A 14687-nucleotide genomic window follows, 5' to 3' on the forward strand; every position below is an offset into this window, starting at 1 on the left:
TTTTTTTAATAGCTTGGGAATCTCAATTTATAAAAGATTATTCAATTTTTTTACATACTCAGAAATTTTTGTAATTAATTCTTCTGAACTTTTTTGACAATTTGAAAATTTTTTAAAGTATATTCTATATATTTTCAAAACATCAGAAAGGTTCTCTAACAGATCAGAAATTAGTTTGATTTTTTTCTGATTTCCTTTCAACATTTTAAAATTTTATTTGATTATTTCCAACTTAAATGAAAACTTTTGATTTTTTCAAACAGCATGTTGTTTCTTATTTCTAATTATTTTTAAAACTTTTTTTGATTGTTAAAGAGAGGCTTGCACATCAAAATTAAACTTAGGATTATTGCTTATTTTTAATGTACACTACCCAAATGACTATTCCTAGTTGCATTCTTGCATTGGACATGCTTTGGGAAAGTTAGAGCTAACTAAATTTGCTGGGAGCCATTGCTTCCTGTTAGGGGGGTGGTCATTGATGACATCACAAGGGGAACCAACATGAGCAACTGCAATGCTTTACATGCAGAAATAAAAAGAAAATATCTTGACTAAAAGAGGGATTACTGAGTGACAGTTAAGTTGTGGGTGCTCTAATACTTATAGAAACAAGGTAAGCATAGAGTTTTTTAAAAGAATGCTAAAATCAGAGAGAAAGAGACTATGACAAGTGAAGAGATTTAGTATGACTTAGACTGGTCCTTATGGGCTATTCTATGCTATGTAGTGATAATCTCAATTATAAAATCCTTTAAGTAAACTTTCTTTTGCCTTTTAACTCTGAATTATTAAATTCAAACCATATGAGACTTGGCTAAATGGTCAGGAAATATCTACTGAATGCAGGGGAGTAATACTAATATCTAAAGGATTGAATGTAATGATTCAGAGTTAAAAGGCAAAAGAAAGTTTACTTAAAGGCATATATAATTGAGATCACTACATAGCATAGAATAGCCATGGGGAGCAGTCTAAGTCATGCTAAATCTCTTTACTTGTCATAGTCCATTTCTCTCTGATTTTAGCATTCTTTAAAAAAATTTCTATGCTTACCTTGTTTTATAGCACCCACAACTTAACTGTCACTAAGTAATCCGTCTTTTTGTCAAGTTATTTTCTCTTTATTTCTGCATGTAAAGCATTGCAGTTGCTCATGTTGGTTCCCCTTGTGATGTCATCAATGACCACCCTTCCCTAACATGAAGCAATGGCTACCAGCAAAGTTAGCAAGCTCCAGCTTTCTCAAAGCAAGTCAAATGCAAGAATGCAACTAGGAATAGTCTATTTTGGTAGTGTGCATTAAAAATAAGCAATAATCTTAAGTTTCATTTTTGCATGCAAGCCTCCCTTTAATTTATTGGTGAACAGGGTTAATAATTAGTTAATGAACCATGTGGGCAGTAGTTTGCAATGTTGGTATAGCAGCAACATACAGTTGCTGAAACATGAAGATAGGAACCAAAAATGACAGATGCATCTTGTTATGGCAGAAAGGGACACTTAAAGTACTTGTACAGTTCCAAACCCTTGTTACACAAGCCACCATTTAGTAATCATGCAGTAATGTAACTTAGAAAATTTATCAGAGATATAAAACAGCACTAATGAACTGTAATTATGACATCAAACAATAGAGCAAGTGTATACACAATGTCTAGCAACATATTAGAGCTTTTGTTATTTCACAAGTGAAGAGAATAAGCAAGAAAGAGAGCACAGTATCACTACCTAAACACCACGCCTACTTCACTCCATTGCTATACAAGGTAGAGAAGGCTTTAAACATGATAGTTTGAATTTACAAATGCCTTCTGCAGGTCCTACTCCAGGTATCCTGGATGTTTTAACCTTTTTCTTTGAGAAAAACAGAGAAATGGGTGAAAACACGCTCCACGTCTCAGCATAGATAATAGAGTAAATGAAATGGTCTAGGAAATTATTTATGGTCCATAAATGTATACAGTACAGGGATTGGTAACTGCGTAGGCTGTGGTTATCACCGTATAGATTCTAATTTTCAGCATTCAATAATTACTATGGTATAAGTCAAAGGAGAAGAGCCAAATCTTGCCAGAGAATGACAAATTTATAGAATTTCATACGAATATATAAATAGCATTACTAACCAGTTAACTAAAGCAATGTATCACCTGTTCCCTGTGTTTTTTTCATGCTTACTGTTTCCAAGAAAAAGGTGCAGAAACTTCATCACTTTTACAGCACAAAATTTGAGTTTCTTGGAAAATCTATGAGCTAAAGGCCTGAGAATACCTAGTTACATGCAACTGAAAGTGCTTAATTGTTCTAGGCTTGCTACTCTGTTGTAAAACAAGAGACATTTTAGTAGAAGGTACAGAACATCAGAAAACTAGAGGTCCAGCTTAGCACCCGCTGTTAGTAATGAATGAAACAATTTGTTACTTTTGAGTAACTGTATAAAATTTGGATTGATAAATAAAGAAGTTATTAGGTAATTTATAAATATTTTGATTTTTTGCAATTACTGGGACTAGTTATGAATAGAGAAAAGTGGACCTCTCTTGCTGCTAAGGAGAAACTTGGATGCGGCAAGAGATAACTTCGCCATCCATTGGTTTATACAGACAGCCCATGCAGTTACCAATCCCTTTATACTCTAGTATTTATGTTATGGTCTCAGTTGCTTTGAAACCACGCCCACTCCATTTCTCCATTGGGCTCTATCACAGGTGACAAGCAAAACTGTTTCCTTTGCTGTTTTCCTCCCTTCTAGGTGCTTCATAAACCTTTTAGCTACTTGTTATAGCTCTTTGGACCCTTCATACATCAAAGATTAAGAATCTGTTTGCTATTTTTGAGCACTTAGTGTATGAGTGATGCAGCAAGCCCTCAGTGTTTGTAGTCTACATGATGATCCTTTCTCCCTCTGTAACTTGGTAAATCCACAAACCAGCAGCTCATAACTATAGAAACTGTAAGAAGGTTAGATGAAGCCTTCAAACTCTTTCTTTTCACGTCAAACAAAATTTTAAAAAATTTTTATGCATATAGAAAGGCATGCATGACTAGAGTTGTGCCTAAGGCGGTTGCCACTCATTTACAGACTGATTACAGAGTTTTACTCATCTTCTAACCGTTCGGATTGATCTGGTTTGTATGGGACGCCGTGTGTAAATCAAAGTTGTGGCAAGAACATAGATATTATAGACTATGTAACGGGGATTGAAAATTGATGATGTTATGTCGTACAGACTGTGTGATTATTAATGCATGAAATTGCCCCAAAATGGTGAAAACAATTGTTATTTTTGATGAGCTTTATAAATTTTCTACTGTGATTCAGCTGGTTCTAAGTAACTTATTCTCATGAAGAATATACCAGAGATCATGATGATGGCTTTTTTTGTGTTTCTATGCTCAGTTCGCTGGGGAGAGGTACAACGGATCGGCCAACTCATGGCGTTAGGTTGGTGGATTTCTGCTGTCAGTGATACAGCAGGCAGAACTAACCAGTCTATTCTCATGTAGTTTGGCCTTGTGCATAGTTTAAATCATAAAATGAAACTGGGGTAGCTAAAGCTTGCTTGCAGGAGGGAGAATAAGACATTATCTCTTGTCACGGGGAGAGCACTTGCTTTAAACACCTGTTTTTACACAGCTAACACATTTTATTTATGTATCAAAGGAAAAAATAAACATGTGAGTACATTATAAGGCTCAAGTACAAGTGAAATAGCTTGTGCGGCTTCACTAGAGACCATTCTTTACAGCCATGTCAAGGATTTTTGTGCACCTCTCGCTGTCACAGAGACCGTGCATGAATAATTACAATGATTTGAATGGGATCACATAATCAGTTTCCAATTCTGGTTACGTAGTCTATAATATGTATGGGCAAGAACCTGAGCATGAGTGGCTTTTGCTTTTCTGTGCATGCGCAGTACCATTTTATTCTACGCACCTTTTCACATTTACTACAAGTCTACAGTAATGGATGCTCCACTTGGCAGGCATTTTTTATGAAGCTGTCTAAATTATTATTAGAATATGAAAGAAACCCACAGACAGATATTGATAGAAATCCTTGTAACAAATATTCACCGTAACACTATCGCACATCTTTAACCAAAGTATGTGATTTAGTATCTAATTCTCTTCCTGACATCGAGTTCAGAAATGATGAACTGTACATAGTGAGGGATATGACGTCTAACTTTAAAACATTGAGGTTAAAGCTGAGTGATATTATTAAAGGTGTTGATAGACAAATCTCTACCATATTTGGGATATCAAAAGTGACATTGTACCTAAAAAGAAGAGATGCAGGAATTGTCGATGATTTTAAGTATTTGAATATTTCAGAGAGCGATTTGGAGAAGATAAAAGAAATTACAATGCCCATGCCTGATATCAGAGAGGCAATGGTCACAAGAGTGCTACGGTCCAATGGTGTTTATGTTCAGCGTCGGTGAATAAGAAAAGCCATCTATTCCATCTATCCAATGGAGACAGCATCACATTGGCATGAGAAAGTGAGAAGTCAAATTTAAAGTGTTCCTGGACCTATGAATTTACGGCACATATGTAAAGATTATTATTATTATTAATTTTATGTTTTAACATTATTGTCACTGTTATTATATGTGACAATAATTGACAAAAGGTACCTTATGGCGGGTAGTGAAATTGGACTTTATAGCCAAAAAAAATCCAATTTCCTGAGCTTCATTAATCATAAAATTACTCCAAAGGGTGCAAATAGTTCCTATGTAACTTTTAAAAACAAGGCCTGTCCATCAGAGGACACACAGGATGATATTTTTCATTTTAATGATGAATTTTAAAATCCGCCATAAGGTACCTTTTGTCAATTATGGTCACATATAGGCGGTAGCCTATATGTAGGGTTGAGGTTGATTTTTCAAGATTGCTGCCAAATTTATAATTTTCAAATGATTATAACTCTTCTATCTTACCTTGTATGGATTTATAAATGGCTTATACGAGCTCTGCTTCACTGAGTGATTCTCCTGGTACCTTTAAAGTGGACTGTAATGTAGCAGAAACTTTTCTTTAACAGGCCCAAATTCAAATTTCTCCAAAATTCTTCAGACTTTTTCTTCTTCTTTCATCTTTCTTCCATACACCGGATAATCTCTTAAACTTGAAAACAGCTCAAGGTGACTTCCACATCATTCCTTGGAGTGTGAGTCAAGGACTACAAAGGTACTTTCCATATTTTAATCCATGTTGTATTAGTGATGGGCAATTCCGATACCAAAATACTCAATTCTTCGATTCCTAGGCAGTATCAAACTGGTATCAAAACATTTCCAATACCGAAAATTTCGATTCCGAGTACAACCACACCCACTTAACTACAATAATTGTTAATAAACTACTAGTTAATTACAAAATTAAAATGTAAATCTTTTTTGATTGTTAAAAATGAGCACAAAGAATAACAAATAATGCTTCTCCAGCTCTTGTTTGAACTTTCTCAGTCTTTCTGGGTTGTTGCTTGAATCTTTGAGATGGTGAAAAAGTGAGGAAGTGAACAATGAATCCTGTTTTTAGTGTTCATGGAAGCACCTCTGGACTTTGACCTTCTGTGGTACTTGAAATTGTAATCGATACCATTGATACTCACAGGAAAAGTACTCGGAATCGAACCGAATCAGATTTTTTGGTATCGCACATCACTATCTTGTATAATTATAAACTAGTTATTTGGGCGTGATATCACCTCCCCTTGAGATTAGTCGCCATTTTAAAATTAATGTGCATGCTCGAAGTTGCCTAAGTGAGTGACTGCACTGGGTGAATATTCGTTCTATTCTTCTCTTTCTCTGCTTACTTGTTCAGCAGTGCGCAGACTAAGTCATTACAAGTTCTTTTAAAAGCTAACAGGTAAATATTATGATGACAAATTTGGTTACTTATATCATGGAGCGAAATCTAATCTTACAGAGCTGTCAGCGAAAAATAGTTTTCAGCTGCTCAGTTTTGATAAATTTGGACATCTGTACCTAAGCCAGACCACTAGAGTTCAGTGTTTTCCATTATACTACTGATATTGGATATATTGCGATAAGTCTATACAGTTATTTTTAAATGATAAGCAGTAGTTTACTTGTACCTCCTGCATATGTGTACTTGGTATTATGGTATTTATTTGTTGTGTTAATGTTAAGTGTAGTTGTTGTGCTGTTAGTTGTAAAAAAGGAAGTAGAAAAAGGAAAAGTGATTTAACTATGGTTAAATCCAAAAAAATGCTCCAAGATTTATAATAATAGGAAAGAAATGGAAGGTTTTATATCTAAGAATAGATCAAATGCCAGAGCTTACTACATAAGGCAGTGTAACAGGGTCAAAAGCAAAGCAAGAATTGCATATAAGATAAGTAAAATGTATAAGATTGCTTCTGCAAAGGCCTATTCCAAGCAGTTTCACGCATTGAACCCAAGTTATATATTGCAAAAATGTAAAAATTGCTACAGCAAAAACAAGTATAGCAAATTTTTAAAATCAGCTTGCTATTCTAAAGAAAATTATAGCATCAATTTAGACCATAAAAAAGAAGCCTCTTGAATGCATTATCAAAATAATCCACAACCAAAGAAAAAAGCTTCTAGATATCATTATCAAAAGAAACTAACCCTCAAAAATTAAATCAAAAGAACGCTATCAAAAAATCCGGAACCACAAAGACAAAACTCTTTGAAACAGTATTAAGAGAATAGAGACGCAATATTACGTGCAACGAAAGATACGTATTTAAGATACAAATTTTCTGATAACAAAATGAATAAATTAATGATGGCATGAAATAAGGAAAATAATTGGCGTCTAAATAAAAATTATTATGATCGTACTTATTGTCAAATATTGTATAGATTACATTCTAATTACTCATTACCTGCACCTAATAGTGAAGCAAAAGGATATTATTTTATTAAAATTATTGAAGCATTATATTACAGCCGCTGATGATTTATTGCCATCAAGTAGGAAAGGTGTAGATTTTGAGAACACATCATCTGACAGTAAATGTAATGCTGCATCAAGTATATTGTAGAATCAGTTTTTGAAAAAAGATCCCTCAAAGTAGGTGTATTAATACGTGCAGCAAATAGCATTAGGAAATTGAAGTTGAATAGTTTTAGTGATTTTGGTAAAAAATGCCACACAAACAATAGTGAGCCTTATTTCTATGAATCAGCATATTTATATCGTAATGATGATTCTGATAGCCAATTAGATAGTCCAATTGCAATCCCTATTGATACAAATGGCATCTGTTATGTAGCAGGGATTGTTGATGTACCATGTCGTGACAGAGTAGAAGAATGTAATGATGACAGTGATTCTAAAGATGACAATTTTGATGATAATAATAAAATGTATGTGGTATTTACAGCTGCAAATGATTTAACGATTCAGCAATAAGGTGTAATGTAATACTTTCATAGCATGGTGAATGTCTAAGACTCTTGCATGATTTCATTTGTGGTAACTAAATTAATTTCTAATAATAATCGTCATTTTAAATTTATGTCTCATTGTAGCTCCTTCATTAGTGGTGCCTTCACACTGAATGACGCGCCAGTTTCCAGCTGCACAGGTTTTATATTGTCATAGTCTCAGCAATTGAATACATAGTAAGTTAGAATCTTGTGAGATTCCATATTTTTTTATTGTGTATTCTTCTGATTATTTATCTCATTAATTATGGCCACAGTAAGTATTTTTTTTACTTGTTATTATAAGTTATGTATATTGCATTGTAGGAAGATTGAAGTTCATGTGTTCGAATTGTTTTGCCTTGTTGAACTCTATTTGAGCAGTTCTCTTATTTTGGCTTTACGCTGAAAAATAATTGACTTTATATTGTGATAATTATATTTAAGGAACAAGTTCTTCTATTTACATTTAATTAGTACAGCAATCTTCCAACTGCCCGACCTTCAAGAGGCCGTAGGGGCAGGGGCAGGAGGAACACCCATACAATGAAATATAACTTTTATTGAAGTAAAATGGAGAGAGAGGTGATTAAAATGATATTTCTAAATCTTACAATCTGACAATTTACTTGGCGCAGTTGCCAAATCTCCTCCAGCTACTGGTGGTAGTGCTGGAGGTGGTGGTGGAGGTGGCTGGCCTCCAGCTACTGGCAGTGCTGGCAAACTTCCTGGAGGTGGTGGTGGAGGCCCTCAATCTCCAGCTAGATCTACTGGTGGTGGAGGAGGAGGAACTCCATTGTGCTCATCAAAATCCATAAACTACCACCAAATAAGAAAATATATTAATAGCTAGTTTAAGTTTGTAACTAAACTGACTTGCTGCTTTTCACAAAATAGTTGGGAAAGTTCAAAAAAAGTTGAGACGTGAGAGCTGGGCGCGGAAATTGCCAGATAAATGTGAACTGAAGCTGAATGCAAGTTTAAGTAGTTTCAGAACAAGAAATAACTTTTAGTATTAAATGCATGGTCAATATTGCTTAATAATTATGAGCTAGACTATGAAGAATATAATAATTAATGATTGAAAAATTCAAAAAAAGATTGTATGAAAATTTTTCATTATAATGCAGTACTGAGGTCTTCTTATGTATGCTTTTTATTTCAAAATTATTTTCTTCCAGTAATGAACTGATACCTAAGGAAAAATTATAATTATCAATGAAAAGGATTATTTATTAATAAAATTTAATAAAAAGTATGGAAACAAGTAAATAAAAAGATTTCTATTAAATAAAAAAAGGTAGGGTTGTCAAAAAATGAAAGAAACAAGGGGGTTGAGTTCAATCATAATAATAAATATTAGTTGAGTTATTGATAATAAACTGTAATGAATAAAAAAATTATTATTCATAAAAATAATACAAAAATTTCAACCATACTTTGCAGAATTTTATGAAGGAGTATATATTCCTTTAACATGCCAAATTTTAATAAAAGAATGACAACCCAACTGCTTAGTTCCAGCCTACAAAAGTGTGGCCCGTCCAATGACAATCATATAAAGTACATAGATTAATTTTTAATTTTGTATTATGTACGGTACTGAATCACAAACATTAAAGAATGCAATAGCAAAATAACTAATCCATTACTTAGATGTTTTAATTGTAATGACAGTAATCTATTCAATCAATAATTGCTGAAAGGCTTAGTTATATCTATGACACTATTTATCATTAATATCATTGCAATGTATAGTAAAGCAATCAAGAGGTATATATATATCCCATAATTATGACATCATCCTTTGATGTGGTCGGGTATATATTTTTGTATATATACCTGCCATTCAGAAATGCTGTTGTTATTATGAAATATATCTATATAACATACTAGAACTGGTCAATAAACAAAAGATATAAACCTTTGGTGGGTGTCTTCGGATGTGATATGGCCCTCGGGCCTGCGGCTCTCAGGCTATATCACATGCTTGGACACCCACCTCAGGTCTATATTTTTGTATATAGACCTGTTTAGTATGATATATATTATACATATATATATATATATAAATATATATATATATATATATGCATATACAGAGGCTGATTATTATTTAAATTAAAATTCTATCCACATTTCATTAGATTATCATTTGCCTGCAAAGCAGGGTTTGAAATTTTTGTATTATTTCTATTAATAATAATTTTTTTAGTCGTTACAGTTTATTATGAATAATAGAACTAATACTTTTATTATGATTGAACTGAACCCCCTTGTTTCTTTCATTTTTTTACAACCCTACCTTTTCTTATTTAATAGAAATGTTTTTATTTACTTGTTATTACTATTGTTAAGAAAAACAAAATTTAGATGTAGAGAGATACAACTGTGAGTTAAAAAATAAATGTGGACTAAAAGTGTTATTAATACTTAGATTTGGACGGATACAAGTAACAGTTTTTTAATGTATACATGTATATTTGCATGCATGTATAATAGTAACAGTGGCATGATTATTGTTATTATTATTATTATTATTATTATTATTATTATAAGAAAGACACAAAACAGACAAAAGGGGGACAAAAAGGAAAGACCCTGTACATACAAAGAAAAAAGAAACAAAAAATAGAAAGAGACACTACATGTACAACAAAAACAAAGTTCAATGAAACCATCTACCACAGATGGGGGGTGGTAGATTGACAACCACATCTGTGCATTGAAGTGCCAGAGAGTTATAGAGAGTCTTTGTATGAGATGGCCAGAAACCTCTACAGGAAGGAGACCCAAACGAGTACCAAGATGAAAGCTGATCTTCTTGATAGTAACCAAGGCATCATTGCTCCAACCACCTACAGACTCCATAGCGAGGGGAATGAAAAAGACTCCTACACTCCTACAATTATCAAAATGGACCACTCTTTGCAATGTTCAGCCACAGCAAGGGCAGAGCCTTGAACATTGCCAGTCTGAAACAGGTGTTGATCAATGAGAGGGGAAACGACAGTCACATCCAGTGCAGTGGGGCGGCCTTGTGTCGAAGATGGTAAAAAGATGTCAGCAGGATGGTTAATTGAGTCGGGAATTACAGATAGAACTTCCCTACGAGGGGAAAGGGCAGCAGCTTGAGCCGCAGCAAACAAAACATCTCTAATGGCATTATGCCTGGTAACTCGGTCATTATTGCCACCACAAGCTCATGCATGATCACCAAATGGGTCAGCTAAACGAGAACAGACAGGACATGAATAGGAGTCACAAGCAATCGGAACCCCCAGCCAGTAATTTAAGCAAAGGCAAAATTCACAGTCCAACAAGGTAAAGACCTAAATTAGGAGAAGGAAGAGCCCTCAGCCAGTCACCAGCATGATGAATGATAGTAGAGAGAAAAAGAGCACGAGAACGTGTGTCATTGGAGACTGAGAGAAGATGGTCAAAATTGGACTAATCAATGATACGAGTAAGAGACTTCTGAGTGATAGGCATATCTAACTCATCAAGTAAAGACAAGGCATTGAGACCAGCAGCAAAACTGAAGGAGCAATATAAGAAGAAGGAATCTCCTGGGATACAATAAGAGCAGAGCTGGCAGCAAAACAACAGAAAAAGATAGCTGAGGAGTAGAGGGAAGCTTGTCTGAGAAAACACCCCCAAGCCTAGTGGGCAGAGCTGCCTTAAGCCGGGACGGGAAGCTTGTCTGAGAAAACACCCCCAAGCCTAGTGGGCAGAGCTGCCTTAAGCCGGGACCGGTTAGAAAGGGCACCACCTGTCAAGTCAAGTCAGAAAGACAGTCAAACACAAGTGAGTCAAAATCTTCTATCACAGGCAGAACTATGTCAGGTGAAGTAGTATGCAACGTACAGAGAAACTTTGGAAGACCTAAACAAGAGCGTAAAAGAGAACATTGAGATTGAGAGTCTTCTAACTGGGGAAGAAGCTGGACAGAGGAGCGAATTTTATCAACCCTAGCTGAGATTACTTATTGACAAAAGCTAGGAGGCCCACAGGAGCACCTAAAGGAACAAAACCCTCAGAAGTAGTAGGGATTGCTTGAGGAAGTGGATTATGAGAGGTACTTCTGTCCAGAGGCAAAAGTAGCAAAGACTTAGAGAGGTTAAGGTGAAGACAGACCACAAGAGGGACAGCCTCCTCAATGATGGAAATGGCAGCAAGAAGATCCTTGAGTGGACCACAAAGGACTCCATCATCTAAATACCAGCCATTTAGAAGCAAGCCAGGGACTTCACTTTCAATCCTCTCAACAATGGGTTGGAGGAGCAAGGAGAAAGCAACAGGTCCCAAGGGATCCCCCTGCTGGACCCCAAAGCTACTAGGAATAGTAAAGTCCCCAAAGGGCAGATGAGAAGGAGTGCTGTTGCAGCACTCAAGCCAATGAGAAAGGGCAGGGAGTCTTAAACGAACCTAAAGAAACATGGACAAGCAGTCAACACTATTAAAAGCATTAGAGAAATCAAGGAGAAGACAACATTTGGAGTCAGAAGAGGTGGAAGAATTGGAGAGGATGAGCTTCACAGAGTGGACCAGAGCTTCAGCCCCATTAGCATAACCTACACCCACCTAGTGAGGGGGGAGGAACCGCTTGACCTGAGGCAATACTAAAGATGAGAGACACATTGAGGTGAGCCTACGAAGAACTTCACCGATGACAATTGAGCAAGTACCACCTGACTTTTTGAGAGAGGCAAGGAAAGTAGCACCACAGAGGTGAGGAACGACTGAGTGAGGGCAAGAGCCAGAGGATAGAAAAGAGAAAAACTGTTTGAGCTGGAGAAGAGTGGCCTGAGCACGGCAGGGAGGGGTGGGCAACAAACTCCTTTCAGGTTGTTGGCGCAAAGATCTGAGGGACCTGTAGCTGTATCTTTTGGGAACGACTTCACAGCCTTGAGAACGGAAGCAGGAGTAAGAGTGGGAGGAGGGACAGGAGAAGAAAGACAAGGAGAGGGGAGAGATGGAAGGGGCATGAGACAGGGAAGCAAAGAGAGGAGAGGAAGGAGGAGAGAGTGGAGGAGAGAAGGGAGGAGGATAAGGGGAGGAGGAAGGGGCTGAGAAAGGAGGAGGGGTAGAGAGAGGAGGGGAAACAAAAGAGGGGAGAGGAGGGAGGGCAGGAGGAGGACACCGGGGATGCATAGCAAGGAGCTTAGACCAGATATCCCGTGAAGGAGAGACCAGACAATGCGATGTCAGGGCCTGCATGACTTTACCAAACAGCCCCACCTCCACAGCACGGTGGGCTCTACGAGCATTGGAGGAAGGACAACTAGACTGGGGAGGAGGGGACCTGTAGGCACAATCAGAAGCAGAAGCCCAGTGGGAGAGGTGCTTCCAAGCTTGGAGGCGAAGCTTTATTAGCGCTAGGAGGTCCTGACCCTTTCTGTGAGTACGGAATGGGGTGAGAAAAAATAGGCACTTAAAGAGCATGAAAAGCTTGCACCAGACTTCTATATCATCAGGATGGGCTAAAACAGACTCACGAGCTGCATGGCTGACCAAGCATTACAAGCCGCTTTAGGGACATTATAGAGAAGTGGTACTCGAAGGTGACAGATAGAGGATAAAGAAGGCAAACCTGAGTCCAGACAATCCTCAGAAGTGGAGGCCTGATTGAGTGGAGGACAAAGGTCAGAGCTTGGGTCAGAGTCCGAGGAAGGAGAGAGACTACGTGGCACCAGGGCGAGCCTATTACCAGAGCAAAAGGAGTTGTGGCAAGCCCCTTCCTATTTAGGAAGGCAAGACGAACATGGTAGCTTGTTCTTCCAGCAGTAACAGGGCTTACATTTGGCCCAGTCCCCATTGCACTGACAGCACTTAGAGGCGGCCATAGTATTATTATTATAATATTATTATTGTTATTCTTATTATTATTATTAAATAATAATAATAATAATAATAATAATAATAATAATAACAATAATCATGCCACTATTATTATTGTTGTTATTGTTATTGATGAAAATGACAGAAATAGAAGTTACATGTAATGAAATATGGGAGAATGTATAGAATGTGAGGTTGACTTGGTTGTGGTTGTAATTATATATCTAATAATTACATGTATGTAATGTATATTCCATCATAATTGTCGGGAAAAGTTACTATTACTGCTAACTACTTTACAGATGGGAACCATACGCTCATTTGATGGTGTATTGTCGTTTATGGTGGAATTGACAGGTATTCCAGATTAGTGGTCTTTCTAAAGACATCTACTAACATTAGGTCAAGCACAGTTTTAGAGGAATTTAAGACAGCAGTGCAGTCTTTTGGCTTACCATCCAGTGTTCATTATGATAAAGGTGGGGAGAATTTGGCTGTTGCAAAGTATATGCTGGAGAAATGTGGTGTAAATAGAGGCAGTGTGAACATTGGAAAATCTGTTCATAATCAGCAAATGAGAAACTGTGGAGAGATGTGTTTTCTGCTGCAACACAGCTTTATTATTGCTTGTTTTATACAATGGAAGATGAAAGAATATTTAATATTAACAATGAAGTTCACATAATTGCACTGCATTTTGTATGTCCCCAGAATTAATGAAACATTAAAAGCATTTGTTTGTTTCTGGATGAAATCACAATTTTCTTGAGCATCAGCTTTACACTGAAGGAATGATCACACTGATCCACGACGATAATCTATACTGAGCCAGTAGATAACAACATTTACGGCACTGAAGATTTATTTGCTGACTCAGTAGACTCAGATGATAACTCCGTTGATGTCCCTGCAGTGAGCATTAGTGATGCTATAGCTGCTCTGCAATCATTAATTGATCCCTTACGAGAGTCTTTCAATCATGGAGTTGAACTACATTTGCAAACAGTTGAATATTTAAATACTACACACATTTAGGTTTTGATTACATGTACATCTTAAGCTTTGTTCATGCTATTTCACAATTGTTTTTGTTCCTCTATAATCTCTTCCTCTCTGGTTTCTAAAATTGTTATTAATTGAAGCTTTTTTGTATTATTTTAGACTGAAACAGAGTCAATAATGGAAAAGTTAATGATATTATTGATAATGAAAGCGAAGGTTATGAAAACATGAGTTGATTACAAAAGTTCCTTTTCTTACTGATCCAATCACAAAAATCATTAATCTGCAGCATTGGAATATGACTAAATGTAGTCCCATATCAGACAGTAGTTTTGTAGGCAATTTTGTTCTTTCTGCAATATATACTTAAGGCCTCCATACACTAGGCAACATGTTGCT

The sequence above is a fragment of the Amphimedon queenslandica genome, unplaced genomic scaffold, assembly GCF_000090795.2.
Source record: "Amphimedon queenslandica unplaced genomic scaffold, v1.1 AMPQUscaffold_13444, whole genome shotgun sequence".
NCBI lineage: Eukaryota > Metazoa > Porifera > Demospongiae > Haplosclerida > Niphatidae > Amphimedon > Amphimedon queenslandica.